Raw genomic sequence first — 21,700 nt, 5'->3', positions numbered from 1 at the left:
ATTTTTGAGGTACCCTTTGGTGGTGTAGGACAATATTCCCATTGGTTACACATAAATACATTTCCAGGTGTTGCAGATTTATGCAGGAAATGATGACCATAATGGTTATAACCATACAGTTGTTCATAGTCTGATGAACCTTGTAAATATTCATTATTAGTAAATGCAGTTATCATCTATAGATCAGACATCATATTATTAACAGACTCGAAGTCCCAATCATCAGAAAAGGTACTAGAGGTAATAAAGTCACTTTATGAAATTTTAAATAAGTGTAGAATCTTCAAAAGCTCTGACGGGCCAAAAATGTCATATTCTGTTTTGTCCCAAACTATTCTATCCGGTATAGGAATTACAGTTTTGTTCACTGCTGACAAGTCTCTTGCTTCACGATGGGATGATTTGTGTGGCTGGAGAAGAAAGTTCACTTGTTTACTTGCTGTGTCTATTTGAATATATCTTCCATTAATCAGCATACCCAAAGTTATTACCAGCGCTAACCAAAGTAGAAAGAAGAATATTCCCAAAACAATCCATAGTTCAATCCATGGTGAAACTAGATAAGTCTTTTTCAAGAGTTGAAAAAAGTCTGTGGCTTGTTCTTTGAAATTTCTTTGTACTGGCATAGTTTCAGGTTCGGTGGGATCCTCTGAAAATGTTTCAAAGTTAATGAAATAGCCAACAGCAGTTCTGTCAATGGTTGGAATTGCATCTGGATTTGATGAAATTGCAAGAGGTATAAGTTCCATGGCATTATTGCATAGGCCTCTGTTTCTCACTGTAGAGTCGTCAAAGGTGATGAGTCTTTCAGTTTGAACCTCTTGGATTGTAGCTGCAGGAGTGCATCTTCTACATTGGCAGAGTCCACTTGGCCTACAGTTCAGTATCGGCCACACAGTGTGGTTTGATCAAGTCGATGGACACAAATCTATTCTTTTTACCAGCAAGGTGCGGCAAGAGTACTGTTCTTGATCCATGGATTGCTAGGACAGGTACTGGTTGTCTGTAAGAAGGCCCAAATTCCTTCTTGTCCGTGATTTTTTCTCCGACTAGATCACCAAGCTTTGGGATCCAGACAGGCCTTGCTGGGACGGCCGGACTGTTCTTAGTGGTGGTTGGCTTTAGGATCACGTTGCTTTGTTTCGTTCTTAGTTCATTTAAGTCCTGCAAAACAGCCAAACGATCTTTGATTTTAAATACTTTGTTATCCATCACTGTCCCTTTCATATCAAGGTCCGGAACCATTATTGTAGTCCCAAATAGGACTTCATATGGAGTAACACCCCCTAGAGAACTTCTTGGCAAGTTGTTTATAGCGCACTGTTCCCCATGAAGATGTTTGACCCACCCATCACCAGAACCTAATACCCTAGCTGCTATAGACTGCTTTATGTCCTGTTTTTTTCTTTCCACTTCAGAATTTCCCTCAGGATGGAATGCAGAATAATACCGCAATGCTACGCCCAAACTGGCCATGGCTTCTTTGTAAGCCCTAGAGCTAAACGCAGGAGCCTGGTCAGAATGTAGTGTGCCTATTGCGTATGTGCTGATAAAGACTCGCAAATCTTTTATAACAGTTCGAGCGCCAGCCGAGCACTGAGGCCACATCCATAGAAACCTAGAACACGAATCCACTGAGACCATGATATATTTATGTTGCCATCCCTCTGGAAGTCACCGCAGTGGTCCAGGTAATCACAAGCCAATGGTTTATCTGAAATAAACAGGGGCTTCTGCACAGGGCGTTTCACAGTAGAGACTTTCATCTTTTGTGATAGTTCACAGTCCAAAACATAGTTTCTAGTTTGTTTCCTAACGCCGGGCCACCAGTATCTTTGTTTTAATAAAGATACTGTGGCGGAAACATCTGCATGAGCAGAGGCGAGCCCTTTATGGGCTGCTAAGATTAGCCCTAATCTGTGTTCCATGTTTGGAATTACTCTATCCCCCACTCAAGGGATTCGAACAAACGGAACATTGTTTGCATCAAGTATATATGAGTGGAAATTGTTTAGGTAACGCTGCACCGCTGCCTTTGCTTAATGCATTGACAGCCAGCATTATTTTGCTGTCTATTTTCATTTTTGAAAGAGTGATTGCAGCTACGGAAGCCATTTGCACAGCCCCTTTCGCTGCTTCATCGGCCAATTAATTCCCTTCAACGTGAACGCCATCAAGTCAAGTCAAGTCAAGTCAGGATATTTGTATTGCGCACATATCACTTCTAAAGAGTCTCATGGCGCATGCAGACAGTTCTGACAAGGAGGAGAGTAGCTGAAGTTAACAAAAGAGCCAGGTCTTTAGCTTCTTTCGGAAACTGGTGTGTTCAAAGGTTGTGCGCAGACCAAGAGGCATTTCATTCCAGAGAGATGGTGCCAGGAAAGAAAAAGCACGACCTCCATTCCGAGCAGTTTGAATTCTTAATGGGGTGAGTAGTGACTCAGTGCTAGATCTCAACAGTCTCCCTGGCGTATTCCATGTGAGTTTCTGGGTCCAGTATTTTGGGCCCCTTCCATACATCTGTTTATGAACCATACATAGTGTTTTAAACATAATGCGTTTTTTTACAGAGAGCCAGTGTAAAGTTTTTAAACACGGCATAGAGGGGGATCTTCGGGGTAGGTCGAGAACAAGGCGAGCTGCAGTATTTTGCAAGACCTGCAGTTTCCTCAGATGGCATTCATTTATAGCAAGTAGTAACGAATTGCCATAATCAAGCCTGTTTATGATGAGGCCCTGTACCAAAGGTTTACGAGCTTCCATCGGTATCCATTTGAAAACCCTACGCAAACCGCGCATGATGCCAAAACAGGTGCCAACAACATGGTCCACTTGCACTTTCATGGAAAGTTTATTGTCCATATGTAAGCCCAATTTACGGACAGATTCCTTAGGGGACGGGCAGTCACCCAATTGAGTAGGCCACCAGTCCTGACTCCAAAGTTCCCTGGCTTTGTCAAACAGCATGACCAGCATGACCTCTGACTTGCTGCCGTTTAATTGCAGATGATTTTGATCCATCCAGTTTTTTACCTCCCTCAAGCAGTTCTTAAAGCGGCTTTTTGTCTCGTTAACGTCAAGGCTGAGGGTGGCCAAAATTTGAGTATCGTCGGCGTAGGATAAAACATCAAAGCCGAACGCTCTGATTACTTTGGCCATGGGTGCCATATAAATATTAAAGAGCGTGGGGCTCAAAATAGAGCCCTGCGGCACCCCCCTTTTGACAGGACGAGTACTAGACTGGATTTGGCCTATTTGTACCGTGGTCGTTCGGTTAGTCAAATAACTACTGAACCACTCCAGTACCTGCCCTCTGACACCAATCTCCCAAAGCCTCTGAATCATAATACAATGGGAGATGGTATCAAAGGCCGCAGACAAATCCAAAAGGACCAGGATGGATGATTGACGTTTGTCCAGGGCAGTTCTTATATTATCTATGACCTCAACCAGTGCTGTCTCCGTACTGTGGGCAGCACGGAAACCAGACTGTGAGCTGTCAAGTAGGTCGTTAGATTCAAGATATTTCACCATCTGTTCATTGACCGAAGCTTCCAGTATTTTCCCAAAATACGGGAGCAGGGAGATAGGTCGGTAATTTACATAATTGTTGGCATCCGCTTCAGGTTTTTTCAATATCGGCCTTACTCTCGCCGCCTTCCAGATTTCTGGGACATCTGCCTCCAATAGTGATTTATTTAGTAGACAAGTAAGGCGATCCACCAACGCTGGAGCGAGTAAGGTAAATAGTTTTGGAGGTAGTTGGTCATTCGGGGAGCCTGATTTAATCTTTTGACCTACTATAAAGGTCTTATCTTCATTAAACATTTCGAAGGTTGTCCATCTAGAGGGAGACTTATCAGTGATGGAATCGTAATCAAGACTCCGTGTAATCTGAGAATCTAAGCTGAAAGATTCACATATAGCTGTAATTTTATCCTCCAAAAATTTGGAGAGAGCTTCAATCCACTCTACGGTGTCGGTAGTCAATGATGGATTTTTTGAAGAAGTAAATTCTTTTAGAATATGATGGAGCTCTTTTGATGAATTTTCAGCTTTGATTATACGATCTGCTAAGTACACCCTCTTGGCTGATCTTATTTCCCTCATATAGTTGGTATGTAAAGTTTGATAGGACCTTCGATCAGTGGCATCCTTACTTCTTCGTCATTTTTTTTCAGCGGTTCTTACAATGGCCTTGGTTACTTTTAGCTGTTCCGTGAACCAGGGCGATGGTTTCTCCCTACACCTAACCATACGAAGGGGGGCAATATCATACAGGGCCCTACCAATCGCTGTCTCAGGGTGTATTGCTGCTAAATTAACATTTCCCGTCAGGTCTATGGGGTTTTCCTGAAATTTCTTCGAAAAAGAAACAAGCGTGATCTTTTTCAAGGTTCTGCATGTTTTTAGATTATTTTTACTGGACGAGCCCGACACACATCCATTTATAGTGAATTTCACTAAGTAATGGTCCGTCCACAATAGTGGGGTAGGGGGGTCTACCCATACATTGGGAGAATTGGTGAATAGAAGGTCCAATGTATGTCCGGCACTGTGATCCTTTGACTAAGATCAAGGGTGCTCATGGTGGAAATTAGTTTTTCTGTTTCAGCATCTGACGGATCATCTGCATGGTAATTAAAATCACCCAATAACAGGAACTTGTCCGCCTTCAGGGCATGGGGGGCAATGACTTCTAACAGAGTATTTGGAAACTCTCCTTTTATCCCAGGAGGTCGATAGAGCAAAGCTCCTTTCCAGACTTCCTTAAAAGGGCCACTCATTTTAAAGACAATAATTTCTGTTTGGTCAATAACTTCGCTTTCTAACACACAGATATTAACAATCTCTTTAGCAGCAATCAATATCCCCCCCCTTTAGCGGCCATCCTATCTAACCTGACAATTTTATACAGTTGAGGAAAAGCTACATGGAGGTCTGGCGCGGCATGCTCATGCAGCCATGTCTCTGACACGAAACATAGGTCTGGAGTTTCAGCATCAAGGAGACTCCATATCTCGAGTGCGTGCCTGTGAATTGATCTAGCGTTGAAATAAACCGCTGTCAATTTCCTCGGGACTATGGTGATTAAGTTGGAGTCGGCCCCAATAGCTGGCCTATCAAAAAGTAAATTTGCACTGCGAGAGCAGGAAGTCGTTTGTAAAGTAGCTAATAGTGCCTCAGGCACCGGGGCACAAGAAGTATTCAACTCCAACAGTTCTTTCCTAGAGTACCTGAGAAGTGGTATGTTGGAAGAAGCCATTTTCCTTAAGCAGAGTACGCAGAGACAAACACAATCACCAAAATGATAGTGGTATGGCGGCTGCCGGCGTTCTGGCGCGGACGGGCGCAGACAGGCTTGCCTTTGGCGCGCCGCTGCGTGCGTCCGCGCCTTCCTCCCAGTTATGTAGGTGTAGGGGGCCGGAAAGCTAGAGTGCTACAATTTCTGCCGAGTGCCCCACCAGAAGTGGGTTATGCCTGCGATGATCCTCCATTCAAACGGCACAAGCGGTGACGGATCGGGATCTTAGGCAGTCAAAAAGGGAAAGGCACAATCCTAATGCAGGAGAGTGTACTTCAATATTGGTGATACATTTTAAAATGGTGAGTTTGCGGCGCAAATTAGAAAAACTATTTTAAAAACAAATGGTTTGATTTCATTAAAACAAAGTGCACATTTACTCTGGGCACGCAATTGTTATCACGAGTGCTGGACAAACAGCATTACCCTCCAAATCAGGGTGCCGCTGCGCGCGTCCGCGCCTTCCTCCCAGTTATGTAGGTGTAGGGGGCCGGAAAGCTAGAGCGCTACAATTTCTGCCGAGTGCCCCACCGGAAGTGGGTTATGCCTGCGATGATCCTCCGTTCAAACGGCACAAGCCGTGACGGATCGGGATCTTAGGCAGTCAAAAAGGGAAAGGCACAATCCTAATGCAGGAGAGTGTACTTCAATATTGGTGATACATTTTAAAATGGTGAGTTTGCGGCGCAAATTAGAAAAACTATTTTAAAAACAAATGGTTTGATTTCATTAAAACAAAGTGCACATTTACTCTGGGCACGCAATTGTTATCACGAGTGCTGGACAAACAGCATTACCCTCCAAATCAGGGTGCCGCTGCGCGCGTCCGCGCCTTCCTCCCAGTTATGTAGGTGTTGGGGGCCGGAAAGCTAGAGCGCTACAATTTCTGCCGAGTGTCCCACCGGAAGTGGGTTATGCCTGCGATGATCCTCTGTTGAAACGGCACAAGCCGTGACGGACCAGGATCTTAGGCAGTCAAAAAGGGAAAGGCACAATCCTAATGCAGTAGAGTGTACTTCAATATTGGTGATACATTTTAAAATGGTGAGTTTGCGGCGCAAATTAGAAAAACAATTTTAAAAACAAATGGTTTGATTTCATTAAAACAAAGTGCACATTTACTCTGGGCACGCAATTGTTATCATGAGTGCTGGACAAACAGCATTACCCTCCAAATCAGGGTGCCGCTCACGTTGATGACTCAGTGTGTGTATCACGTGAATGTTTTGCAGTCCGTTTCGCAACTGAACTACTTGTTCCCAAAGCATTTTGTGCTTGATTGAGCCACCTTTTGCATCTTTGAAACCATTTTGAAGCCAGTTCCGTAAATATTCATAGTAAGATTGAACACAATAAAAACAATTGCTCACTATGCGTGTGGGGAATTCGCGATCCGTATTTTCAAGTGCCATTTTGAATGCTTGCAGTTCAGCTCGCTGAGCTGTACAATCTCCGAGAGATTGTGCTTTTGTGACCATTGGTCTGAATTTACCATCTCGCATGCAACCTTTAAAGATAGCACACGCTGAACTGTAAGCTAATATACTCCCCGTAGTGGGTTGTGCAGCTCCGTCAGTATAAATTATAAATTCGCACTGATCAAGAGGGAGAATTTCAGTAGGCAGAGGACATTCATGTTCATATTGCAGGATTGCTTGTGTTTTCAATTATGGATCAAAAATATATTTAACATCAGTTGCAGCAAGAGAATTAACTCATTGAATCTATCTCGGATGTAAAGCTTTAGCATTTGGAATGCTCGCTTTGGTCACTGCCTCTAAGGCTGGTACAGGAGTTACGACCATAATGTGCTTCCCCTGTGCTAGGGCTCTTTCTTTTGCTACAGCGGTTTAAACTCCTGTCAGACTTTTCTCTGTAGAAGTGAATTTCATTTCTGCTTGTGTATACAAGTGTGATTTGCATGCAATTGGTACCTTTTCACCTTCGTTAAAAGTTAAGTAGGTGAATCCGCATTGACCCGGAATTATTCGGATCACTAGATTGCATACGTTTACGCGTGTTTGCAAATGTTTTGTTGCTAACATGTCTGTTTGAAGTGAACGCAAAATGTCTGTGTGTTTTTGTGTCCAATTTGTGATTTTAAAATCAGGTTTAATTAGTTCGTAGAGAGGTTTAACCCTTTCTGTGTAATTTAGGATGCAAGTTCTTCCAAAATTCAGGAAACCTAGAATCGACTGTAAAAATGTTTGCGTTTTTGGAGTTTGGAGCAACGCACATTTTTCTAAAAAGTTGGCTGCCAGGCTTCTGCCTTCACTGGATAGTTCATATCCTAGAAAAAGGATGTTGAGGTGGGCAATTCGTGACTTCTTAAAGTTGAATTTGTAACCTCTCAGAGGCAAAGCCCAATATAATGGTGCTCACCCTGTTCAAGTCCTTATCCAGGTCATCGTCTGTCAGGTAGATATCATCGACATATGACAATGCCTCATCATCATAAGTTTGTAGTAACTCTTTAACTCCTGCTGAGAATAACACCGGGCTGTTTTTGAACCCCTGGGGCAGTCGACAAAATTGGCGATTGTTCCCCATTATTGAGAAAGTAGTCAAATATCTGCTTTCTGGTGCAATATTTTGAGAAAAGAAACCATTTGAAATGTCTAATGCAGTTTTATAATTTTTACGCACAATGTTATTCATTAATGCTGTACTGTGTGCATTTTGCACTGCAAATGTTTTCCAACAAGAATTTAGATGTCTGTAATCCAAGACTAGACGATATGTATTGTCTGGTTTAGAGACAGGAAACAAAGGATTGTTCATTGAAGAGGTGCATGTTTCAATCACCCCTTGGTATTCAAGTTGATCTAAAATCTCCCTGACCTGTTTTTTTGCTTCTTGCTTAACTGGGTACTGCCTTTGTGCAGTTGGTTGACTTTTTAACTGGATTCTATGGTGAGGTGAGGCTTCATCCCATCCTATATGATTTTTATACAGTGCTGGGGCTTAGGCCACTGCCCATTTCCTGGCTAATGTATATTTTAAGTTATTTGAACATGGTTGGAGAAGGCCGGCATAATGATGTCCTCGCCATGTGGGCACTCCCTGACAAATTCTGGTGGCCAGTCCTGTTCTGCTAGAAGTATATCATAACCCTTTGAAAGTTGCTCCTAAAAGAGTGCCTTTACTTTTCATGGTATGTCTCCCTCCATCTGGAGTGTTATTTTATATAACCTATGTGGAGAACTAACCCTGGTGTCTACAGTTTCAACTTACATGTCCTCATTCAAGTCTACTGTCTCCTGAAGTCCCTTCAGGTTCTGGCAAGCTATTTTAACTTCTGCTGCACTGTCCAGCATGGTCTGGACCCATTCTCCGTTCTTGAATTGTTTTCTCAGTATCCTCGGCATGTCTGATCTTCAGACTTGCTACCTTCTTTTTGGAGAATTGAGGGTTTGCTTTATTTTTATGAACGTGTTGATCGTCTTTGGACTTCACGCGTTCTTCCTTGTTTTCTGACCGTCCTCTTCTTTCGGATGTCTTTGACGATATCTGAAAGGTACGAGAGGAACGTGTATCATTATCTTGATATCTATCAGGTTTTTTCAAATTATCCTATTCCTGAGGTTGTAACTCCTTTCAGAGGGCTCCTCTGGAGACCTGCCTCGGGAATGAGAACGCTTCTCTTTGGACTGCTGTTTGCTATTTTCCCACTTCTTTTTAGAAGTGGTTGGAGTATTTTTAGAAAATACCTTATCAGGACTTTCAGACAGTTGTGGTTTTACTGGTTTCCCTCCCAAACTGTCTTTTCCTAATTCTTCAGAGGATTTTTCAATTATTCTGGCTAATTCTTGTGGTTGTTCTGCTACATCAAATTCCCTTCGTTTCTGGCAGATCGCCACTGATGCGGCTTCTCCTTTAATATTAGATAATATTATTGCTGAGACCTGGTCGAAATTTTTAAATGACTTCGAACTTAAATTCAGAGCCCCGTATCTGTTTCAGGACATCCGGTATTACCGCCATCGACGGAACACCATGTGTTTTTGTGTAGATAGCAGCAAAGACTGTGCTCCAAGAGGTGCAGTCTTCCAGATGTGGTGTGATCCCCATTGGTAAACAGATTGTTAAAATTCTGTGTTTTTCAAAAGGTGTAGTATTGGGAAATACTACTACGATTTGAGTAATTTTTTGAGCTAACCAGAATGGAATTTGTTTGCGTTTTGCGAGTAATTTACTTATGACGGAGTGTAAAGTCTGTGGAGTGATTTTTTGTGTATTCCCCTCGTGTGTATTAAGTTGTGGAATAAGTAATGGTGGTTGCACTGTAAAAGTCCGCATGACATATAGAACCAATTATCTGTAAATTTTAATTAACTCCTTGAGTTGAGCAAGTAATTCTGCATCTGGCATAATGTCAGGATGTAGTGTGTAGCCAGCTAAAATCGGCCATGTAGCTCCTGGTCTACGTAGTGGACCAAGCCCAGTAATATGATTTTGTTTTAGGGCGCTCCTGGTATGTGAGTGGAATTTCAACATCCTCGAAAGGAATGTATTCCTCTGGTGGATCATCTTTTTTGTAGAAGTGGAACATTTGTGTTACTGGATTCACTACTGGGAATATAACCCAGGAATAGAATAACTCTGTCTGGTGATATTCATGTGCCTCTATCATAAAAACTGCTCTACCACCTCTAGGTGTTAGATTATGATTTAAAGTTTTAGAGTGTTGGCTCTCCTTACATTTTTTGGGAGGGGTATAACACCCACCTCCTCTTCCTCAAGACCTGTAAGGTCAGCCACTGCTTGACCGTTGTTGACGATAGGAACACCGTGCTCGTCCATTGTTTAATGAATTGCAGAGCTTGTTTCAAGGAAACAAAGATAAGTTGCACAATATTTTGGAACACTTTATCCTTCAACGTTGAACAAACCAAAAAGCTAATGCATAGGACCTATCGTCCTACTCAGCTATGGCGGATATTATCCCAAGTAGGAGGGGAGGGTGCACAGCGAGTGTAGTAGAATGTGCAGGAAAAAGTTACCTACATACAACTTGATCACAACCCTACCCGGGAGTTTCAAACTACTTTACAGAACTTGGTAGTTAAAGCACACGAAACTGGCATAATAGAAGTTCGCACCAAGAACTACTTGCTCCGTGACCATCCTAAAAGCCCTGTCATACACATGTCGCCCAAGATTCATAAAAATCTACTGGACCCACCATTTAGACCAATAGTCTCCACCAAAGGATCCATACATGAGCCCGTTGGCAAATTTATTGACAAATACCTGCAGCCCTTGGTCACTAATATGACAAGCTACATTAAAGATACAACCGAATTTCTACTGAAACTGGCGCAAATGGATATGAACACCAATGAATCCATCATACTTTTCACAGCCGACGTTAGTGCCTTGTACACTTCCATACCCCACCAAGGGGGCATTGAGGCCATTGAACAGGCCTTATTATACAGTAACATTGACATGCCCATGCAAACTTTCCTAATGGAACTCATGGTATACACCTTATACCACAGCTACTTTCAACAAGATGATAAGTGGTACCTTCAGCTACCGGGAATGGCCATGGGAAACTGCGCGGCTCCCACGTACGCGAATATGTACATGCAAAACTTCAATGACAAAATTAAAATGTATGTCAGATACATCGATGACCTTTTCTTTATGTGGACAGACACTAAGGATTCCCTCAATAACGCCCTAAGCGAATAAAACACCAATGATGAGCGCATCAAACTGACTTGGCAGATAAGCGATACAGAAATATCCTTTCTGGACGTTACCGTCAAAATCACCAACAAAGGGATCATCACAGACCTACATCGTAAAGCCACTGACCGCAACAATACGTTGCACTACACGAGCTTCCACCAAGGATCCCTCAAAAGGCATCTACCATTCTCTCAAATGCTACGCGTAAAGCGTATCGTCTCCGACAAAAACACATGTGACATTAGACTCAAAGAAATGCACGATCGATTCATTGATAGAGGTTACCCTCAATCTATCCTCAATGAAGCTCATACCCGAGTTGCAACCATCAGCAGACAAGAAAGCCTTTCTAAAAAAAACAAAACTACTTATCAACGTATGGTATTAGTATCCAAATACTCAACTACCAGCGCCACCTTTAAGAGAATCATCCTCAAGCATTGGCCAGTTCTGCAAATGGAACCTGATTTCAGGGATTGCTTTCAAACTCCACCACTGTTCGCCTACACCCGCAGCAGTAATATGAAGGAAATTCTCTCGAAGAAACCCCTCATCCACACAGATTACCAAGGAACGTTGCCGTGCAAAAACTGTAGTAACTGTAATTGTGTCATCAAAGGAAACACCTTAAGACACCCCATGAAAGGCTACCCAATCAAACTCAATGTCAATGCCACTTGTGATTCTATGAATTTGATTTATGCCATCAAATGCCCCTGCGGCCAACTATACGTTGGCAAGACAGAGAGGAAAGTGAAGATACGCATGAACGAACATAAATCTAATATTCGCACAAAAAATGAGAAATCGAATGTAGCTGTACACTTCAACGCATCTCATCACTCAACTACAGTTCATCGTGTTAGAAACCATCACCAAAAAAGAAGGAATAGACAATCGTAAATTCCTCCTTAAAAGAGAACTTGAATGGATCTATCGTCTGCATACCCTTAAGCCACACGGACTAAATGATCGTATTGAATACAGCTGCTATCTATAGATGTATAATGTTTATGTACTGTATTGGTTGATATCTCGCATTGTTCTACATTTTTTACCTTTCTTATCTCTTTCCTTGAATTTCACCACTTCAAGATGGCTGCCATATTTTTCTTACAAACCCTCCCATTAGTTTCACTCACTTTATTTGAATATCATCGGGTCAGCTCACTAACCACATGACCTCTGAGCGCACCATACCCGAGACGACTGACGTTCTCTATCACGAAGTAAGTACCTATCGCTACACCTTTCTTTTTCGTTAGCCCATGTAAAACCCCGCATGCCTTATCCTTTAACTCACGCCTTTGGGCGCTGAAACATTTTATCGCGTAGCATGCGACTACTGCTGCACCTTCGAATAACAAATCACCAGCCCGTTTAATGTTCACTCTTTGACTCTCGCTTGTAAATCACTTTGGTAACTCAAACCCGGCACGGTCCTACTCACCCACCTGTAGTCACCGATGGCATTGAATTTGTGCACGTATCCCAGCTAGTATGTCACCCGACCCTTCACTCACTCCCTATACAGTTCACGACCACTTTAGTGAGCAATCCACACTACCACCTCACCGCACGTACGTTTCATACGTTTCCTCGTTTTCCTTTTCCTTAGACCTATTTCTTCTTCTTTCAGTGCTCCTTGACAAAGGGCAACCCGCCCGAAATGCATCGGAGCTTTTGTTGAATATATTCACCATGGATCACATGCCATGAAACATTATTGATATGATGACAATATCATGAAAAGAACTTTAACACAATGAAAATAAATAATCAAGTTTAAAACATTGGAATCATTTCTTTGAACCACCCCGGTGTGCCTCCCTGGGATGTACCCGCATGTTCCATGCGCACACAAATTTTTTGGATATTATCCCAACTCACTCCAGACGTCATATGGAGTTTTATGAGTAGAGGGGTCTCTGAGAAAAGCATAACTGAGTTACTTCAGTATCTAGCGTTAAATTAGTGCCTTATCAAACTGTTGGGCGCCATGTAGCGTAGTTCCTATATCCCTGATAGGCTCTGCGCATTGGAATAACATACACTATAGATTTGACATAGGACTAAGGTCAGTATGCCTCTATCGAGTACATTAAACTTAATTACTTGTGTGTGCCAGCTAACTCAGAGGTCACTAGAAACTTCTCGAATATACAAGAAGGGATTAGTCTCTGACAACTGCATAAACATGACAACTTTGTTTCCCTTAGAGTCGGAACAATCTCAGAATCGTGGAAACAATAGATAACAGTTTCACTTAGTCAATCGTTCATGCTTAGTTTCTACAGAGTTGCACAGAAATATAGAGACGGGAGTTTTAATAAAAGGGTTTATTGAACAGTCTTCTTTCTTATGCAAGAGATATGAACTGTTCAATTGTAAGACAGGCTGCGAAGTACAACATGTACGAGGTTAGAAATAGATAAAATAATACTGTAATAGCATGGTTTATAGCTATGACATATTTTAATCAAAATACATACATAAATACCTCAAGCTAAAATGTGATACTCATCTGATGCTTCTAAATTGTTCTACTCCAGTGTACATAACCTAAGTGTAGTACGAGGTCTGAAGTATGTGCCGTTATCTAAAGTATAGCTAGCTAGCCAAGAGTTGCCAAAAGTTTCTCTAAGTTCTAATCAGCTCTATACCTTAGAATGAGAGAGGTTGGAATCTCTTTTCTGGACTCGATAGTCTAATACCCCCGCAAGGGAAGTCAGAGAGCACTGGAGCTGGATTCTCTGCAAGGAGGATGACAGCGTCTGGTCAGTGCATCAGGTTGGAACTCGATCTCCTCCCGAACTTGCCGTGGCAAACCGCGTAGCCTGGTAGGATCGAATCATCCGGGAACTGCAATTTTCCAGGGCAAGTGCAGGTATATTTATACCTTGAAGGTGTCTAGGAATGCCAGCATTGACGTAAAAGTCGGGCAGAGGAACGTCATGAATGAACCCCTAAGGAATAGATGTTCATGCATACTAAATGAGTTCTTGGAGAAATCAATATTTAAGCTGAGAGAAATTCCTAAAGGCTTAACCTCATCGATGCTTGTGACGGAACCAGCCACAGACGCGCTGTGCTGGTGACGGAGTGGTTCCGTCACGGCCCCACTGCCGCGCCTGCGTGGTGCGGATTTCGTGCCTGCGCGGCGCGCTCTACTGAGCGGGCGGGGTCATGACAGTACCACTCCGCCACAAGCACAGCGCGCCCGAGGCTCGTGACGGAGTGGTTCCGTCACGAGCATGGTGGCGCCACGCGTCCCCCACACCCCCTTGTGCCGCAGCAGAATTACCGCCGCAGCCAAGGGGTTAAGGGTCTGGTTTTCCAAGAATTTGTTTTGACGTGGATGGACGGATGTAGGTGACCATGCCTGTATTTGGTTTGTACTGACGATGCCTAAATAAGGGCTGGATTTCTATGCCTAAATAAGGGCAATGTAAAATGTACCTATATAAGGGCATACATCGGGGAAACCTATATATAGCATCTAAATCAGCACACAACAGGGTCAGACTGACCGTGGCGGGCACCGGGCGTTTCAACGGTGGGCTGCTAGGGTGAGGGTCAGTTTTGGGCCCCTGGTGGCCGTTTTTGTTACCGGGGCCAGCACTTTAGGCCCCCGGTAACAAAATTGTCAAAACCGGCCCTAGAAAACAGCTCGGCTGCACCCCCACTTCCCTCTCCCCGGGGCTGGCCGAGCAGTTTGCCAAGGCTGGTTTCAGTTCCCGGAATGCCACTGGGCCCCCGACGTCACCTTCGCACTCTGCACCCGGCGGCCACTGTGTCGCTGGTGGTGCAGCTTTTGTTGACCCCTACAGTGCTGATATTAACCGAAAGAGCTTTGCTCCAACACCTGAGTGGCCTTCTTGTAAGCAGCCCCTGAACGAAGGCCCCCTTAGCCCAATTGTCTAACATTGGTCTCATGCACTCTGCACCCCAGTGCCGCAGGCAGTGCCTGGGCGTAGTTGGCGCGGCTTCCCATAGTATACGCTGATGACACTGTGTACTTGTCTGTACTGTGCAAAATTTGCAAAATAATTGCAAAAAGCTTCCTGTACATGACCAGAAATGATAAAATAAGTATTTCTATCTTTATATGCCAAAGTGCATATAGTACTTTCACAATGGTGAAACTGAAAAATTAGCAAGCAGTGGGAGATGTGATGATTTTGGGATCCTCCCTAACCTAAGAAGAGTGCCAAACTGATGCCTTGAAAATAAAAAAGCACATCTTATTGAACGATTTAGTTGTGGTCCCATCCTCTTAGGACAAACCCAAACCCAGTTATTGGCAAAAAAACATTCCCAACCAAAGGCCCTGCAAAGCATTATGGGATGAGATTAGCAGTGGGCAGTGCATATTATATAGTATACAATATCAAAAGAATTCTACAAAGAGCTGCAGTTCAACTGGTGGTTACTAGATGTCCCTCACGAGTCAAATGCAAGTGCTTGATGAAAGGGTTTCAATGGTTTTGCATTTGACTCGTGAGGGACATCTAGTAACGACTTGTGGAACTGCAGCTTGATGTAAGAATAATTTCAATGCTTTGCATTTGACTTGTGAGGGACATCTAGTAACAAATAGGTGAACTGCAGCTCTTTGTAGAATTATTTTGATATTGGATACTATAATATTCACTGCCCACTGCTAATCTCGTCCCATAATGCTTTGCAGGGCCTTTGGTTGGGATTGTTTTTTTGCCAATAACTGTACTTGGGGTGGTCCTAAAATGATGGGACCACCACTGAAGTTCACCAAAATGTGCTTTTTGTTTATGCTCTTTGTGTTCAAGGCATCTGCTTGGTGATCCCCCTAGGTTAGGGGGGGGGGGGGGGGCAAAATCATCAGTTCTCTCATTGCCTAATGTTTTCATTGTAAAAGTTCATTTTTGTGAATTGGTTATATGCTGTTAAGCATGTAAAATTGCTTTTTCAAAGCATCTGAGAATATTGTTGATTTAGATGCTATGTCCAGCAGAACTTTGTAAGAAAAGAAAAGTAACTAAACTGCAAACCTTGAAAAGTCTTAATTGCCCTGTATTGTGAGATCCCGGCGAGGTATCTAGGCATACCACCCTGAGTAGCCGATGTAATCTAAAAGTAATCCAAAAGTAATTACTCTGTAATTTAAACAGCTTTTTGAACCAATACCAACCTGTAGCGATTGCATATTCAACCACAACTGCATTTCCTTATAAAGTCTTGCATTTGAGAGTATATTTTACTTACCTGTGCCACGTCTTGCTTGGTTCTTTTTTTATTTCATTATGTTTTATGGTGTCTATCAAGTTAGAGCCTAATTCAATACCTAAGTATCTGATGTAGTTGGGGTGCCAGGTCAATCCTGAATCTCCTAATAGTTCCTTTGTGCCATAAGGGATGAGGGATTTAACTTCTGATTTGTCTCTATTTAATTTATATCCAAAGACTTTGGAGTAATGTTCAATGGTTTCCATGAGAGCTTGGGTAGAAAAGCTTGGGTTGTCCGTGACTATTAATATGCTGTCTGCATAAGCAGCCAGTTTCACAACTTTCCAATTATATTGGGGTTGCATTGTATGTTTTGAAGGAGTTGCTCAGGCACCAACAGAAAGAGAGAAGGGGAAAGCGGGAAGCCTTGTCTGGTACATATTCTAATTTAAGTAGCTGTGACAGGGAACTGTTAGTGCAGGTACGGGCATGTTAGTTGCTATATGAAGCCATAATCATTGTTATAAATTCCTCTCCTAAGTTGAAGGTTTAAGGGTTGTTCGAGAAAGGTCCATGATACTCCAGCAAATGCTTTTTCAGCTTGAAGTGCGATCGCTATAGAGGGCGATGTGTATGATTTTGCCTTTTCTAGAACTTTGCATAGGACGCGGGTGTTATCGTTGGACTTGGGTGTTACTTATTAATTGCAGTAGATAAAGGTTTAGGTGCTTGGCTACTATTTGTGAATATATTTTGCAATCTAGGTTTATCAGGGAAAGGGGTCTGTAATGTATTAGGAATGTAAGGTCCTTCCCTTCTTTGGGCATCACTACTACGTTGGCTTCCGCATTGGTACCTGTGAAAGTTCCAGATGTTGTAAAGTGGTTAAATAGATTTATTATAGTTGTTTGAAGTGACTGGGTCAATGTTTTGCAATATTTGGCTGTAAAGCCGTCCAGGCCAGGAGCCTTATTTTCTTTGAGTGTACCAATTACTTCAGCGATCTCAGTCAGAGAGATTGGTCTGGATAGGGAAATTTTATGTTCTTCTGATACACAAGGTATAATGCTGATTGTTTAGGTAGTTCCTACATTGCTCCGGTGGAGTCACTTGTTCTTCAGAAAATAACTTGCTTGCTTTATTGACTTCGTAAAGTTTGAGGACAATTAATGTATTAATCCATACTCCAGCGTTTTCACTAAGAATTTTGTTGGAATTGTATTTTTTCTGTGTGACTTGGGAGAGAGCAGTTTTAGATGTTTAATGTGTGTTAATTTAATAGATGAGGGTTCCTCTTTGTATACCTTTGAGAGCATTCCATAGAGTGTTATGTTTATTTATGTTGAGGTGTTATCAACACTGAAATTTGATACAGTTTCTTCAATGTTCCTAATGTTGTGTGTATTTGCTATAATATCGTTAGTGAAACACCAATCCTAGTTGGGATTTTAGGGTTTGTTCCAGGTAAAATTGTATTAATGCATGAATTGTCAGAGATTAGTCTTGGCGATATATTTGTTTGGTCTTTTTGATGTGTGAGCAACCCATAAATGAGGATGTATTCAATTCTAGTGTAAGAGTTGTGCGGAGCAGAAAAGAAAGTGTCATCTATGGGGTCAGGCTGTTGTAACCGCGAGGTGTCTTTAGGATTATATTTAGAGGATTATGTGGCATTTAGATGGATGGTAATTATAGGTAGATTGGCGGATAACGGTAGTGTCTAGTGGGAGATTGAAGTTGCCACCTACAATGAGGAGTTCATTGGAGGGTATATGACTAATCTTGTCTGATATTTTGTTCCAGAGTGAGGTATCATCATTGTTCGGGATCATCTGTAGCAATTACTCTGGTTTTCTTTTGTATTGCAGGGGAACAATAGACTTCAGAAATCCAAATATTTTTAAGAGTGATGGCTTGTTTGTCAGTGATTTTCGTCTCCTGAAGGAGAATAATATCTCCTTTGGTTTTATACTGATAGTTCATTATTGTTCATCTTTTAACAGTATCATTTAGTTCTGACTCCCTAGGTGTATCAATAAGTCGTAATATAAAATGAGAAGAGAGATTCCTTAACCTTGTTGTTGAAATAGCAGTTTGTAGTATTCCTGGAAGAGGTAGTGTCTGCGATGTACAATATCTAAGGGTAGGAGACAAGCTAAAGGGCTATGGTACACCCATGTGAGTGTGAACGCGTAAATGGAGTTATTTACTGATGTTGTGTACATGATGTGTTGTGAAAGAATAAAATGCGAAATTAAAAGGAAAAACATGTTGATGAAAGCAATATAAAGAAAATTAATAATCAAAAGCCCCCCCTCCCCAATCAGCTGTCCCTTCCTCCTCCCCATAACCATCGAATGCAGAGGAGGTGACGAAGTAGAGAGCTCATCCTCCAGTGCAGTGCAAATAATATAACATAGATAGCAACTTTATCAACGTTAAATTCATTATAAAGATAATATGAAAAACCTTTGATTTGCTTGATAAAACCGTTTGCGGATAGAATAATATGGCTAACTGTGAAATAAGGCTAGCTACAGACATATTTATATATCTAAAGTTTTAACTAGAGATGTAGTTAGATGGGTGGCATCATAATAGTATTCATATATCTAAAGACATTATTAAGTGCCGCCCTCTAGCCAGATTGAACAGGATGTGAGATTGAGCGTGGATAACTGTGTTTCCCAGTACATTAGAAAGTACTTGTTTTACTGACTGAGTGTCTTAGAGGATCGAATTACAGCTTGAATGAGGCGCTTTATTAATGTGTCCTTTCAAGTTATACTTCAGCAGGTGCCAATTGAAGTCAGTTTTGTGAAGGTAAAGGTTCTCGCATTTTGATTCATAATAGTAAAAGAAAGTAAGTCAAGGTGTCTCAATGATATTGTTACAGTGATAACAGAGCAGTGAGTACAGTGGTAGTAAAGTAATGAGTAAACCATGTACATGGACATTAGTATCATACTTAACGGGGTGTTGGTTACTAGCTTGAACTGAAAAGCTTCTATGCATGGAGGGTCTCAATCAGGATATAAACAACAAATGTAAGGTACACTTATGTTATGTTATGTTTAGGTCTCTTCTATAATGCACGGCTACCCAGAAGGGTGTCCCAGCGCTTTGGCAAAGAGAATCTGCAGCGGAGAACACAACACAACTGCTCGCGAAGGCCGGCAGGAGAGATCATACTGAGAAGAGCCAGGTTTTCAGCTCCTTTCTAAAATGCGAAGTAGAGACTAGAAACAACAATCAAGGTCAGTTGTACAGCGTAGAGATTATGAGGTTTATTATGTTTTTCTCTTGTAATAGGTGGGTCCGGAGAAATCAATTTCTTGTTCATACATCCATACACATATTTTTAAATAAAGGTTCTGTTGAACATGTCATAGCCTATTTATTTCAGCAAAAGGTGGAAAATGTACGGGTGTTCATAGAGCAATTTAGTAAAAACTGGGTAGGCACATACCACTTATATACTAGTTACAGGTTTAGGTGGATGCATATGGTCAAGATTTTGTTAAAACAAGATTTGCTCTTGGAGAAAGAGATGAATCATGATGACTCAAGACAACAAGGTGCACATTAGCGCCATACATCAAATATCATTGCTCACTGAGGTACCTGGCTTCATTCACTACTCCCACTATAATCTGTAGAGCAGAGGTTTATTGATTATATTTACTATGAGGTTTTACTTTTCTCAAATATTTATTAGATATTTTTAGTTTGACAGTATTTTCCACCAGGGTAGGCACTCCCCGGCTGGACCAAGAGTCTGAGGGCCCGATTCACAGAACTAACTTAAGACAAAATCCTAAACTTACTACTTTTGGTATTCACAGAAGTTAGGATTTTGTCTTAGGTTTGTCTTCAGACAGACTTAAGACAGACTTAAGTTAGGATTTTGTCTTAAGTCTGTCTAAGTCTGTCTTAAGACAAACTTAAGACAAAATCCTACCTTCTGTGAATACCAAAAGTAGTAAGTTTAGGATTTTGTCTTAAGTTAGTTCTGTGAATCGGGCCCTGAGTTGGGCTACAGTCTGTTGTTTCTTGTCACACCTCTAACTTTAGTGCTTGTTGAGATAGCACACTAGCCTCATGGCCTACTAGTTGAAAGCTGTGGTGCATCTGTGTAGCGAGTGCACTGACGGTACCCAAAGCCAAGCCTGTTAGCATCTGAAACACTCTCTTAAAAACGTCTCTTAGATCAAATGGCTCTGTCCATATCTCCTACACCATGGCTGCCCTCCACGCTTTCAACCATCAAGGTAGGACCGGTTCTTACAATTATTCACCTGCACCTCACCTGAATAGTCATGTTGTCAACATTTCCTTTCCAGCCCAAGCCTGTGAACAAGATTTCCCAAACACGTAATTCCCATGACTTTCATAGGACTCTTCTCCTTCTAACGCTTTGCAATATCACCTGTACAAACCACTGTGGCTACATTTAATGGAAACATACTGAGGTATGCTCATTCTTTCCACAAGATGGAACGTGAACCAGAACAGTGCACCCTGCACATAACACAAAGATAAAGTGCCTTCTGCGACTCTCACACGTCAGGAAAGAACACAGTCCCTACACAGTTTTTGAATAAACAAAGGCCCACATGCTTAGCAATGCTTTTTAAATACTCAAAAAAATTGCAAAGGCACAGCTCAACAATGTTAAATAAAATGAATTCACAGAGTCAAACGCAACGGCAAATGATCCAAAGCTTGCTGCAGGCCACCAAGGTTCCTTACTATCTCAACTGCTTCATACAGCAACACTGTTTGCTGCCACCAAAGTGTTCTTTCTTTAAAAGGTGCTATGCATGTGGCATTTGAATAGCACAAACCTACCAAAAAAAGCAGTTCAGCTCCCTATCAGGTAAAGGCAAGCTTAGAGTCAACAAGAGATAGGTGGGGCAGCAGGATAAAGGTTTGTTACTGCATTGTGACTGAAGAGCCTGTAACTAACAGCATGTGTGTTAATTTCTTAGCAGCTTCTCTTCTATGACCAGGTGGAGCTGGTGCAAGCCAAGATCAGACTGGAATAATTCATTTACAGCCCAGCAGTATTTTGAGATCAAGAACTGGGTAATATGAAGCAAACTTACAATAACACACACTGAGCGCCCATTTCAGCCAATCTTTACTGTTTGTCTGAAGAATAGACTAACAGAATGGGGTGTTAAATGCCAACCATTAACCTTTTGCCTTCTGCAATTAAATATAAATGAGATGCAAACATACCTCCATTCTGCACGTGACTGTTGCAAAGAGATCGATGGGCAATGAGACAGGTGAGCAAAACAATGAAACGGTCCTGAAAGAACAAATTCAAAAAGAGAGTTAGGAGAAGGTAAATGGATATTAGAAATGGTAAAGGGGACAAACAAGAGAATGAAATAAACAAAACATCCTTTAGATGAACACCAGCCTCATTAATGTTTACAGAGATTAAAAAAGTCAAACATTTTTGAATTTTTTTTGTAACAC

The 21,700-nt window shown here is 41.9% G+C and overlaps 1 protein-coding gene across 2 annotated transcripts in view; it reads right to left on the bottom strand.

Annotated features, from left to right (window-relative positions):
- The window catches only part of LOC144784038 (uncharacterized), a 193,517-nt gene that overhangs the window by 23,118 nt on the left and 148,699 nt on the right, over window positions 1-21,700 (bottom strand). For both annotated transcript variants that reach the window (XM_078662828.1, XM_078662855.1), the window contains one exon: window positions 21,455-21,527. The gene's annotated coding sequence lies outside the window, so the exon portion shown is untranslated. The remainder of the gene's footprint in view (window positions 1-21,454; window positions 21,528-21,700) is intronic.

The sequence above is a fragment of the Lissotriton helveticus genome, chromosome 1_1, assembly GCF_964261635.1.
Source record: "Lissotriton helveticus chromosome 1_1, aLisHel1.1, whole genome shotgun sequence".
NCBI classification, from domain to species: domain Eukaryota; kingdom Metazoa; phylum Chordata; class Amphibia; order Caudata; family Salamandridae; genus Lissotriton; species Lissotriton helveticus.
Note: the sequence above shows the minus strand (reverse complement) of the source record. Positions and strands in the feature narration are given on the sequence as shown.